The 12,465-nt window shown below is 37.7% G+C and overlaps 1 long non-coding RNA gene across 3 annotated transcripts; it reads left to right on the plus strand.

Moving 5' to 3' along the window:
- The first annotated feature begins 326 nt into the window (after nt 1-326).
- On the plus strand, nt 327-6,437 carry LOC149577141 (uncharacterized). 3 transcript variants are annotated; one of them, XR_016362790.1, is made up of 6 exons: nt 327-1,597; nt 1,751-2,013; nt 2,339-2,479; nt 2,585-2,648; nt 2,746-5,834; nt 5,933-6,437. It is a non-coding gene; the product is annotated as an uncharacterized LOC149577141 (long non-coding RNA). The 3 variants fall into 3 exon arrangements; XR_016362789.1 differs by lacking the exon at nt 1,751-2,013; XR_016362788.1 differs by lacking the exon at nt 1,751-2,013 and having other exon boundaries at nt 327-578.
- The last annotated feature ends 6,028 nt before the right edge of the window (nt 6,438-12,465 follow it).

The raw sequence follows: 12,465 nt of genomic DNA on the forward strand, positions 1-12,465 counted from the left end.
TATATTGCATAACATTTGATAATATATGTATATTTTTTATTTTCAAATTAAAGATTACAAGTTCTCACGTGTACTATTATTGGTTCCATCCATCACATATGTAATATTTTTATCAATAAATAAAATCTATGTAATCACGATTTAATATTTATTTGTTTTATTAATAGTATTAATATTCACATTTGCTATAACCATTATTGGACCCCGCTCCCCAAGTGGTGCCTCTCCCCAAGTGGTGCCTCTCCCCTATGTCTATACGCCTAATGATTGAGCCTTCTTTAGTGCTAATAACATTTTAATTTCTCTTGAAGACTAAACTTTTGTAAGATAAAATAAATCCTCACAATTTTGTCGGTAGGGGAATAGACATTATTACACGTTTGTGGACGCTTAAAGCGAAGAGGTCCAGTCAGGTTCAAGAGTCGGCAGAAGCAGATGACCTAATTAGGGTTTTCCGGGAGGGCAAAGTGGTTTTGAGGTTTTGAGAGAGTACTGGTTAGGCTTTAACGCACGTTCGATTATTTCGGTCATTGAGAAACTGTTATACCGCAGCCTCTTTCGATCATTTCGCAGTCCAGGTTTTCCTTTTCTTCTTTTTTGAACTTTGTTTTTCTTCTTCTTTCTTGCAGAAAGTTTTAATTGTTTTTATCATTTTTTAAGGATGCGCGTAATCTGTCACCCGTGCCCCCTTTTTCTGTAGGTTTGATCTACTTGTCCTTTAAATTTATTTAGTGGAAATCACCTTTGATTGCAGTATTCTTAGAGTTGCATTGTTGGTGATTGCTTCTCTGTGTTCAGAGATCTTGTCCTTTTGCTTATAAAACAGTGTGCTACTACTTTCTTTTTTTCCCTTTTTATGTAAATACCAACTGTGCCTTATATAGGATTTTTTTCGATGCTGTTTTAGCTTTTGAAGTTTACAATGATAGGTCTAGGTAGTTGTAGGCCCTGTTTCCCTCCTCTTAGAAGTCTTTGTTCTTTTACTTTTCAGGTAAAACAAAAGTATTACTATCAGTAGTAATAGTAGGTGTTTTAAAGGATTGCTGCAAATAATAGGTTGTTCGCTGCTCTTTAAAGTGCTAAATCTGGGCTCTTTCAGATTGAAATTCTCGTAGTTTCCTCAACATGTTACTTATTGGCTGTATTTCGTGGCGTCTTTATAGTCCGGGTCTCTTTTAAAATCCTGTGGTATAGAGGTAGCTACAGCTCCTCGAAGGCCATTGTATACCATTTGCAACTTTTGTGATGCCTTATTATGGTTTGCGGAAGATAGGTCATTAACTCCCTTATCTGATTTTAGCCCGGGCACTTGCAAGGATATCAGGCTTACTTTTAGGTACAGTAGTGTGCATTGTGAGGCTCTTGCAGATAATTCTGATTATGTTGAAAGGTGATTGAAGCTCACCTGTATTTAGTGGTTTCCTCTTGTTTTAGAAGTGAGTTGATGTTTCACAAACTTCCTCAAATCATTTCTAAAACTAAAGGAATTCCACTGAATGCCTTTTACAACACAATATTTTGTATGAAAGGCTGAATCACTTATATAAGCAATGGGGTGTCCAATTGCTCATTATGGCTTCATCTGCATCTGAAAATGGTGAGACAATAGTTATGCTTTTAAGTGTTGGTTGAGCTAATGTGATTGAATGTATTCTGCGGTCTTCATAACGTAACTCTTAATTCTAGATTTTGAATTGCTCTAAATTGTATTGGTGAGAATCTTAAGAAAGTAACTTTAATTTCCTCACAGGTGAGAATGGAAGAGAATGTTGTAGTACCATAGACATGGAATGCAATAAATTGATGTTGGATATTCGATTTTGGTTCAGCATAACGATTGTGTGTTTTAGAAGTGAATTGATGTTTCACAAACTTCCGCAAATCAATTTCTAAAACTAAAGAAATTCCACTTAATGCCTTTTACAACACAATATTTTGTATGAAAGGCTAAATCACTTATATAAGCAATGGGGGTCCAATTGCTCGTTATGGCTTCGTCTGCATCTGAAAATGGTGAGACAATAGTTATGCTTTTAAGTGTTGTTTGAGCTAATGTGGTTGAATGTATTCTGTGGTCTTAATAAGGTAACTCTTAATTCTAGATTTTGATTTGCTCTAAATTGTATTGGTGAGAATCTTAAGAAAGTAACTTTAATTTTCTCACAGGTGAGAACGGAAGAAAATGTTGTAGTACCATAGACATGGAATACAATAAATTGTTGTTGGATATTCGATTTTGGTTCAGCATAATGATTGTGTGTTTTCCTGAAGATTCCTTGGTATATCATTATCTGAGAACTATGAAATAACTTCAATGATTATATACTTTCCAACACAGGTATTGCTTCACATCGCCATTCCTTAGTTTCCATCTTCAGAGCTGCATCACTTTGTGTTTTGTTAATTGGTTGAGATCCCTAGAGTCGAGCTTGCTTTACGTGAGAGCTCCTTTCAAGAATGTTTTTGTGTTGTCAGAAAAGTAAGTACTGACGTGTCTTTAAAACATGTAGAACATGATTTTCTTGCTTGTCCATTCAATTGACATGGGGTGTTTTCTCTGAATTCGGTTTATTGCTTATTCCAGGCCAGCAAGGCAATGAGATACGATATAAGAGTTTTGTGTCTCAATTCGGATTTGGGTTGTTCCAGTAAGTGGAATTGTTTTTTCTAAATGCTTTCAAAGTTATCTGTTTTTATTCCTTTTACACATAAAGCCTGTCTAAATTCTCTTGGTTCTCTATGCAGTGGTTTCTGCAAGAATATGAGCTATAGAAGTTCCTCCAATTCCTAATCTTCATACCAGGTAGGTATCTTACTGGTCATTATACTAGACAAGAGTGCAAAGGTTTTCTCCATGTTCTTGTATCCCCCTTTCCATCTAGGACGAGAAATACAAGATGCGAGGTAAAGATATTTTAATGAAGATCCAAATAGAAGATTGTGGGGAGTTTACATGCCAGTGTTGGAAAATTCACACCCTGGTTGTGTCTTACAGTGACATGATTTCCTTAACTTCTTTTTAATATGTTCAAGAAAAACCAGTGATAATTATTACATGAAGACTAGAAAATTGCAGCAAATATGCAAGAATTTGTTGGCAGTTATTAGGATAAGGGACTTCTAATGATTGGTCTACGGTACAAGCTTGTATGTTTGTAGATAGTTGGGATGATGTCATAAAATCATATGCACAATTTGGATGATGCCTGTTTACAAGCTCTCATATGATAAACTACAATTTGGATGATACCAGTTGACAAGCTCAATTGTATGTAAACAAAGAGGAAGCTGCCATGTTCCTTGATATGTACAATTTGGACGATGCCATTTTGAAAGAACTTAGTACATAATAGCATCCAGAGGCTTGAACTGCAGAATGTTTAAATTACAATTAAGATTTTCAGCCGATGCTGATTGCATAATCAACAAAACAATTAGATAGCAGTGGAACTGATGTAGATTTGTTACAAACTTACACAAATATAGGTGCTGTTCATTTACTGACTGTCCTCAAATCTTCTAAATGCCCAATTCTCTTCAAGGGTGAACCAAGGTCAACTCTGGGGTTTTGATTGCTACCTTTCCTCTACGTAGAATAGCATGCAAGTATACGTCTGTACAAAAACCAAAATTTTCGGACCATGATGTATTTTCACATTATTTTCACTTGTCTTAATTTCATAATCTGCGTCCACAATGATGTAAAACTGCAAAAAATACCAGTGAAAACACGTTGTGTTACACAGATTAGTAAATTTGCAGTCATGCCATTTGTGTGTTGAATAGCTAGAGCTCAATGGTAGATACCTTCTTCAAGCTGCCCCTTAATTGGGTTTGGAATATGTTCCTTTCACCAATTGGATGTTCTTGAACTCGCCTAGAACAAGCAGACCTCTCTTTGGGTTCTTAAGCTGCTGTTGCACAGCTCTTGCCACAATCTTGCAGGGACTGATGTAGGATCTGCAAATCATTTTCACCGACTCTGACCTTCTTGGGTGGTACATTTTTTTATTTTGGAGATCTGCCAACTGTTGCTCAGCAGATGTTGTGAGACTGTAGTGAACAAATGGGAGAATTAGCCTCTCCTTTGACAGGCTGCAAATGCAGAGACAGGTTGGTCTATGTTGAGTTTCAGGATCATGAGGAAATGGATATATGTTATAAGATCAGTGACCTTAGTGGATAAAGGTTTTCATATCAGTTTCCACTCGACTTCGCCCAGCCAAAAGATCTCCATTTATACCTGTTTGCAAGCAGGTTAGCTGTTTGATGCAAGGCAGATTGTATGACTGCATACAGGTGATAACAAGAGTCACATGCTCATTTCCAAAATTGAACAAATGCACTTCAAATCGTTAAGGTCCGAGTGGGGTTGATCTTATTTAAATATCTAGTTTTGCGAACATTGAGAGCTTCCATTCTAACATATCTACCCACATCATAGATTTATTCTCTTTTAAATTGCTAATATTCCTTCACCAATCAAAACAACTGGTCACTTTTTTGAAACTACTTGCAATTCAGTGAAAATCGTTGTCAAATATTCTTTCTTTCTTTACTCTCTGCAGATCTGTAACCCAAACTTCCATCTTATCTGCTATTTGAATTTATGGTCTCATAGATCCTAAAATACATATGAGTTTACTTGGCTATTTATTAATTGCTGAAGTGATAAATTGGCTATTTCTATTTTGCTTCAGTTTATTAGGATCCAACCTAAATAGGAATACTTGCACTTTGGTTTGAGGTTGAGTCCCTGCTTCCTCCAAAGAGTGGAAAGTAGATTTTGAAAGAAATGTTTCCTATATAGAGTTGAAAGTAGATTTTGAAAGAAAAGAATCATAGATATATAGATTAAAGGTGGTAAAACTAACACTTGGTGAAGGTTTTGCAAATGGGGTTGCAAGCTTTGAGTTTAACCATGGAGGAAACTCCTTAGTTAAGCGTGCTCAGGGTGGAGTAGTACTGGGATGGGTGACCTCTCGAGAAGTCCCGATGCTTCACCCCTATGAGCATCACCTAGATCCAATGAGTGCTAAGTGTTCCATTTATTCTCATGAGAGATGGATTCATGTTGAATCACTAGTCATAAAACATGGGTCAATGAGTTTGACTCAAAATCACACAATCAAATCTTGATAGCAATATCACAATTTGACTTGTTGTGGAAATTATTTCCTACTTATCAATGAATCTAAGTAGATAGATTTGGTTCAATCAATTGAACAATGTTGAAGTTAAATCCTGATAGCAATATCACAATTTGACTACTTGTGGAAATTATCTCCGACTTATCAATGAATCTAAGTAGATAGATTTGATTCAATCAATTGAACAATGTTGAATGTGTATACATGTTTGTAAATATTTATTTCAAGGCATAAGAGATTTTTTTTTTGAGTTTGGTAGGTACAATTAATGTTGGCTTGAAATAATGGAATTTGGAAATAAATAGTAAGTGACAAAAATATATGCATATATCAGCTTGCCACAAATGATTTTCTTTACCAATAAACATGCAATATATTATTAGACTAATTAGATTTTATTTTTTATTTTTTATTTTTTATTTCAATAAAAAAATTCAATTCAATAAATATCATTTTTATAAGTATAATTAGCCGATAGGCTCCCACTTGGGTGAGAGCCCACCGGATCAGTCTCACACAATCAGAAACATTGAATAGGAAACATTTCTCGGCTAACTTTTTGATGAGAGGAAAAAAGTAACGTGGAAAGCTGCTGAAGCGGTGAATGACGTGGGTGGGATTTCTCGCATGTCTTACACGTTTTTGACGTTGAACACTGAATCGCTTGGAGAGGAGTTTACCATTGTATGTACTACTCATTTACCTATTTCCATTCTTGAAAGTACTTCTCGTTTGGAGGCTTGTCAAATATATTCAGGGTTTTTCCATTTTCTCCTACACAGTAACCAAGCGATGAATTTGAAGTTGAAGTCCTCGTAGGCAAATTTAGCGGCACCGAGGGTCAAATTTGGGGGATTCTCAACTAGTAGAGTATAGGTCATGGTGGCACGAGTAGTGGAGAAGAGCTGGCCAATGAAATATACAAACAGGCTTGCTAGAGAACAAAGCCTTAATAAATTTCAGCACACCCATAATCCGGTTGGAATTATATGCACCTTTTGTATTCTACCAACTTCTCTAGTGTGGGCAAAAGGATTTCATCTTGTGTTTGATGTTAATTAGATCTTTTGCTTTACATAAATGCAGAAAAATGAAGCGCACACATTAGCTAAATTTAAGTGGAGAAAGTAAAAGCATAAGAGAGCGAGGGGTTTAATGAATTGAGGATTTAGCAAATTCAAAACTCAAGCGCTTTTAGGATTTTGACAAATTGACAACTTCGGGGGATTTTATTGAACTATTTAATGATAACCATATGGCTATGATGGATATGATTGTGTTTGTATATACTTGGGTAATAGGTATTTATTAATGGTGATGTCTAATTGTGCAGAGTGAAGCTATAGTGAATTGAATACAATTGGAGCAAGTACAAGTTTAATAATGTGGTGAGCTTGACGAATTGAAGTTTTAGCAAATTCAAAATATTTAGTGAGATGAGAATTTTGACCAATTGAGATCTTCAACATTAAATTAAGATAATAATATAGCTAGAATGTGTTTGATTGTGGATAATATAGCTAGAATGTGTTTGATTGTGGTTATCCACATGATGTTTCATGTAACAAATGGTAATTCAAAGTGATAACTCTAACCAATTGAATGAGGTTGGAGAAATTTAAGAGTTAGCGAAGCCTTATGAGTATACCAAGTTTGAATATTATAGAAATTTCATAGATAACGCATTGGGGTTTCATGAAATATAATTTTAGTGAATTAATTATGATAATATTACAGTATAATGAAGTTGTTTTTTTCGTTTTTAGACAACATTCTGTTGATCTTTTTTTTAAAACAAAAATCTTTTGCGCCATGAGCTCTCTTTGGTTTTTTGTTGTGGGTGTCGTGTATCCAAACTGTTGAACTAGAACTTCGAAGCGGAGGAATTGTAGACTAGACCAAATTGTATGTCGTGGGCCCATTCATGTTGTTTCTACAATGGGTAACATGGGTCCATTTTTGTCTTTTTTAACACTTTGTTGGGGCCATGGGTCCTCCTTTGTGACATTTTGCTTGTTGGAGGTGGTCTTTGTCATTTCTGTACATTCTGCTAGTGCCATGGGTCCTCCTTCTTGAGTGTTGTGCTATGGGTCCTTCTAGTGTCGTCATTGTTGTGACCTCTCTTTTGTTGTCGTGAAACCTCTCCATTGCTGCCATGATTCCTCTCTACCACAGGGAAATCATCAAGGATTGGTTTGGTGCCAACATCTTCAAAAGGTTCCAACTATTTGATAGATTGTGCATCACATTTTGGTTCTAGATGCTTTGCACAGATAGCTGTCTATAAATTGTTTGACCAAATGCTTGGTTTGTGGTAATGCAGTGAGCTTCTAGGGGCACCTTCTTTTTGTGGGCGTATCTTCCTTCTTTATAAGCCACGACACCCTTATCTAATCCAATTACACTCTAGCAACTCGTTGATCCCTTGACTACAGTGGAGTCTACTAATATTGTCTTGCAAAGTGTTGTTGCTCAGTCAACTTCGCTTTGTCAAAATCCAAGAACCACACTTTATGAGATATTTTGCAATCTCTAGTCGCTAAAAATGCATGCCTCAAGGCTAATATGGAATCTGCTCCCATACAGCTCAGGGAGTTAGACATTATCAAGGAGAAACAATCAGAGATTGTCGATAGGCATTCTTCACTGTTAACAAAGACTGAATTAAAGGTGAAGTCTTGGGCTTCTTTATGCAGTTTTGCAACTAAGGCTCCCTTTTCAAGCGTTGAGAAATTAGTGCAAGGGAAGATGGACGATGAGCAAGTTAGGCAGACCCGAACTAAGTCCGTGGTCTCTCCTGCATTGATGATCCCTCGACTGCTGGATACTCTTTCCTCAAGGATCAGCTAGACATTTTAGCCATCACTCTTGACAGGGGTTGGTTAGGCCCTGATGGTACTCTCTTTATCTAGTTCCTCTCCCTCTCTAACAGGTTGCAGACTCTTGGGGCAAAGAAAAAGTTATTCTCTATTTCCCCTAAGATCTACCTAGATGATCACAAGTGGCAGAACTCAAGCAAGCTCGTGCCCTCGTTGTGGCAGCAAGACAAGAGGGGAAATATGCAGTCATCATAAATCTTAAAGCACTAATATGCGACACTTTTCCTACAGGTTGGGTTCCAAGGGCGGTCTCTAAGGTCAAATGATGGGCTCAGCGGCAGTTGAGCACACACTCTGTGCCTCAACTGTTGGAACAGTAATGGTATCCTCTAGTCTATGCCTCATTTACTTAATGATGCTATTGGTTCTATCAACCTTCTTTTTATTATAGAGACACATGAGAGCCCCATGCGTCTTCTTCTCGATATTTCTGGCTATCAGTGGCTCTCCTCTTCCTCTCAGTTGAGACTCGACTACCGCTGCTTTCTTCACCATAAGAAACAATAGTTCACTTTATTGCAGTGTAGGTCTCTTTGTGCTATGTTCTTCCAGTCCCCAAAGCTCTTTTGGTGCACCATGTTTCCCCACCACCACCCTCGCCCCCCCTCCCTCTACTCTGGACCTTCACTCCCTTGCCTCACACACCTCCACCCTCTATGATATTCCTGGCTAGCCCCCTCTCCATCTCCTCCTCCCCTCCACTCGTTGTCACCTTTTCTCCTTTTCCCACATTAGTGAGGCAGTTAGAGTTATGAATAGTAGTAGAACTCCAAATGAGGAAGGATTTCATGATGAATTCTTTAAGTTGGGTATCTTTGTCCTGGGTCCCTTTCTTATAGTGCTCTTTAATCGAGTGGTTTGTGTCGGCTTCCCCAACTCTTGGTCACAACATATTATCTATTTGATCCATAAATCTGAGCCAACCTCTAACCTTGGAAACTACAAGACCATCATGGTTGGGCATACCTTCGCCAAACTCTATGCGACTGTGTTGAAAGGTATCCTATCCAGAGAGCTTGATCAACGACATTGTCAAGCTAGAAGTCAGGTTGGGTTGCGTATAGATGTTTAGACCCCTATTCACATTTTGACTTTACGAGCCATCATTGAGGAGGCTCGCCACCACTCGGTGAACGTTTATTGGTGTTTTGTTGGCTTTCGCAAAGCCTTCGACTCTATTCCTCGGGTGGCTCTCTTTTAGCGTCATTGGGACATCAGGATCTTAGAGATTTTTCTTACAACTATTATGAGGTTATACGAGCGCATTGTGGGCAAATTCAAGACTCCACATGGCTTCTTTGATCCTATCCAAAGCACTATTGGGGTGAAACGGGGTTGTTCACTCTCCCCCACTCTCTTTGGCATCTACATCGACAAGCTTGAGGCATTTCTCTATGATTGCTCACTCCCTAGTGATGGTTGTTATTTACATCAGGTATTGATCTCTATTCGCTTGTTTGTTGATGATGTGATTCTTCTGGCATCTTCTCCCAATGGTCTTCAATGGCTCCTTGATGGCTTGGCCTCTTTCTGCAACTCACGTGAGCTAATTGTAAATCTGGGCAAGACTTGGGTTATGGTCTTCAATTGTTTGAGGACATTACATCTCCATTTTTATTTTTGAGGTATTGAGATCGAGATTGCATCTTCATATACTTACTTGGGGGTTAAGTTTTTTGGACCTTGATTTAGCCTAAGACCAGCCATGTAGCCTAGAGTCAACAAGGGGCTTGACTCCCTCGCTATTCTTGAGCGACAACGCTTTCGACACCACTTCTAGGACACCACAACTAAGATGTCTCTTCTTGACTCCCTGGTCAAGCTAACTGTCCTCTATGGCTCTACGGTTTGGGGCCCCTCCCTCTTGGAGTCTGATTGGGCCTCTGTTGAGAGAGTCCAAACTCTTTTCCTTCAGTCCATTATCAGATGTCACCAATTCACACCACACAACACTGTTTTGGCTGAGTTTGGTGCTCACCCTTTTAGATTGAGGACCATCTTTGATTTAGTTTGGATTCTTCATCGACTTTGGAGCTTCGCTGATTCCTCTGAAGATCGTCACTAATATTCCTACTTGGCTTATTGTTCCTCTATGGAGGTTATGGGTTCAGACTCTGGTCACAGGTCTCGTTGTTGGTACACCTAGGTCTCTACTCTCTTGGGCTGGATTGGTAAAAGTTTTGATCGTCTTCCCACCTTCCAATTTTCTTTGGACGCTCCAACTCATCTTCTTCCACCTGAGTGAAAGTTGAATGAGCATGTTAGACTTGACATCTACAGACAATATGTTATCATGACCTAGAGGAATCCCCCAAGTGGCCTCTGTCCACGCATGGCCTTCTATGTTGAGCACTTTCTTGATATTTAGGACGAGATCATCTTATGTCCCTGGTACCTCACTCGTCGTTGGACTCACGCTCTTCGCATCTCCTTGGGATCTTATAGGGTGGGATCTCACTGGCTACGTATTCAAACTTATCACTAGATTGGTAGGGAGGACAAGATTTGTCGGCTTTATCACCTCGTGGAGGTTGAGACCCAGTCTCACTTTATTTTTCATTTTCCCATTTACTATGAGATCCGAGGGATATTCTACTGCTTGTTCAAAGAGTGTTGGTCTCTTCCCTCATTCTTCAAATATATTGACCAGCACTGTCTTGTACTCTAGCTTCAGGAGACTATGTGGCTTTGCGAGCACACTATATAGCTCTAGCTTTTCTGGACATTGACTCCTACGTAGCTCATCACCTCTTTCTTCAGCCCTATAGCTTTTACTCGAGGATTGAAGCATCCTCTCTGCACTATCTTGGTTCACACTAGATCTGTGAGACCTCGCATAGATTACACTCAACAACGTCCCTCTAGTAGACCTCAAAGGTGACATTCCAAAGTACCTGATTGCCCTAATGTCCACCTTTCCATTCTAGATTACTTTTTGCTTGTAAGGAGTTCTTAGCTATTGTTATTCCTTTTTCTTGGTTCTTTTGTTGTTTTGCTTTCACGTTCTTTCTGTAGACACTGTTTGGTGCTCCCTCTGCTGGCATTTGCCCTTTGTACTATTTCCAGCCCCTTAGACCCTTGTTGGTCTCTTGTTGGACATTAATTTGTTGGACATTAATAAATTTATCTTATCTTTATATGTTAAGAAGTGGACTACAAAAATAAATTATATTTGTCATGTTCCATTGCGCTTGACCTAAACAATTATCCTGTGTGTGGTACGAGAAGTCCCTAATAGAGCTAGTGGCCAATGACAAAAAAAGTTAGCTGCCCAATTGACCTCCAATGTAAAACCATCATGACAAGAAAGTGGAAGACCAAATGTAGTCCACATTGTATAGGAATTTTAAGGCGTTCTCTCTTGCAATGCTACTAAGAAGACATAAGAAACCAAACACAATTCAAATAAAAAGGGAATTTGAGGTTTTTGCCGCCAGTTAGAACATCTGTTGTGGCATCAACATAATTGCTCCCATGTTCACATGAACATCTGTTGTGGCATCAGCATAATTGCCATGGTGTTTACATGCACCGCTGTGGAGAATTATTTATGGGCATCCTTTCCACTAGGAAGTTGAATGTATTTATATTTTAATGAAAATAATGCTTGGGATTTATTAGTGGTAATGTAATCTTATTATTTTGAAGTGGCTAGAAAAGTAGAAATTAAATGTTTTTTCTTATCATGATGGATGTCTTCGCATGTTGGTTTTCCATCTTATTTGGGGCTAATTTTTTAGCCTCTATTATCTAGAGCTAATTTTTCTTTCTTTTTCAAGGAAAAGGTCTACAAAAATGTTGAACTATACCGAATCACCGATGATCTTTTTCATCCTTTACAATAAAACATCTCCTTAGGCCTCATTTTGTTGCTTTTCCCTATATTATGTAGGGAACTGTTGACTATAAATAATTAAATATATATTCTTTACCATGAAAAAACTCCTCTTATATTGTTTTTATAGATTATTTGAGGAAATGTTGATTGTAAATGGTGATTTTTTGAAATTCACAATGCAAAGGTTTGATTTTAATAGATTATTTTTAAAATGTTGACTGCAATTGATAATTTTTTTATTAAAAGGCCTCCTTTTTGCAAAAATATTGATTGTAATTGGTAATTTTTTAATTCTTTACAATGAATAGTTCTATTCAGTTCCACTGTTATTAAAGCAGTTTTAATTATCTATGTATTTATTTTATACTAGATTTGCTTGGTTTTTATTAGTCCCTGCCTTTAGAGCAGGGAACTAATGTTTTCTTTTACCCCCCGCCCCCTCATTTACTTTTTCCTACCAAACATACCAAACATAAATCATATTGTAAAGTCTGACACAGAATATTTAAAAAATCTAAATATCATATACTAATTCCAAAATTTCCATTGGCTGATATGAATTTCCTGGGGGTTTTGGATATATTCCTTTAAATTAAAA

Source organism: Cupressus sempervirens, chromosome 1, assembly GCF_028749045.1.
Source record: "Cupressus sempervirens isolate cs-2001-9-10 chromosome 1, ASM2874904v1, whole genome shotgun sequence".
NCBI lineage: Eukaryota > Viridiplantae > Streptophyta > Pinopsida > Cupressales > Cupressaceae > Cupressus > Cupressus sempervirens.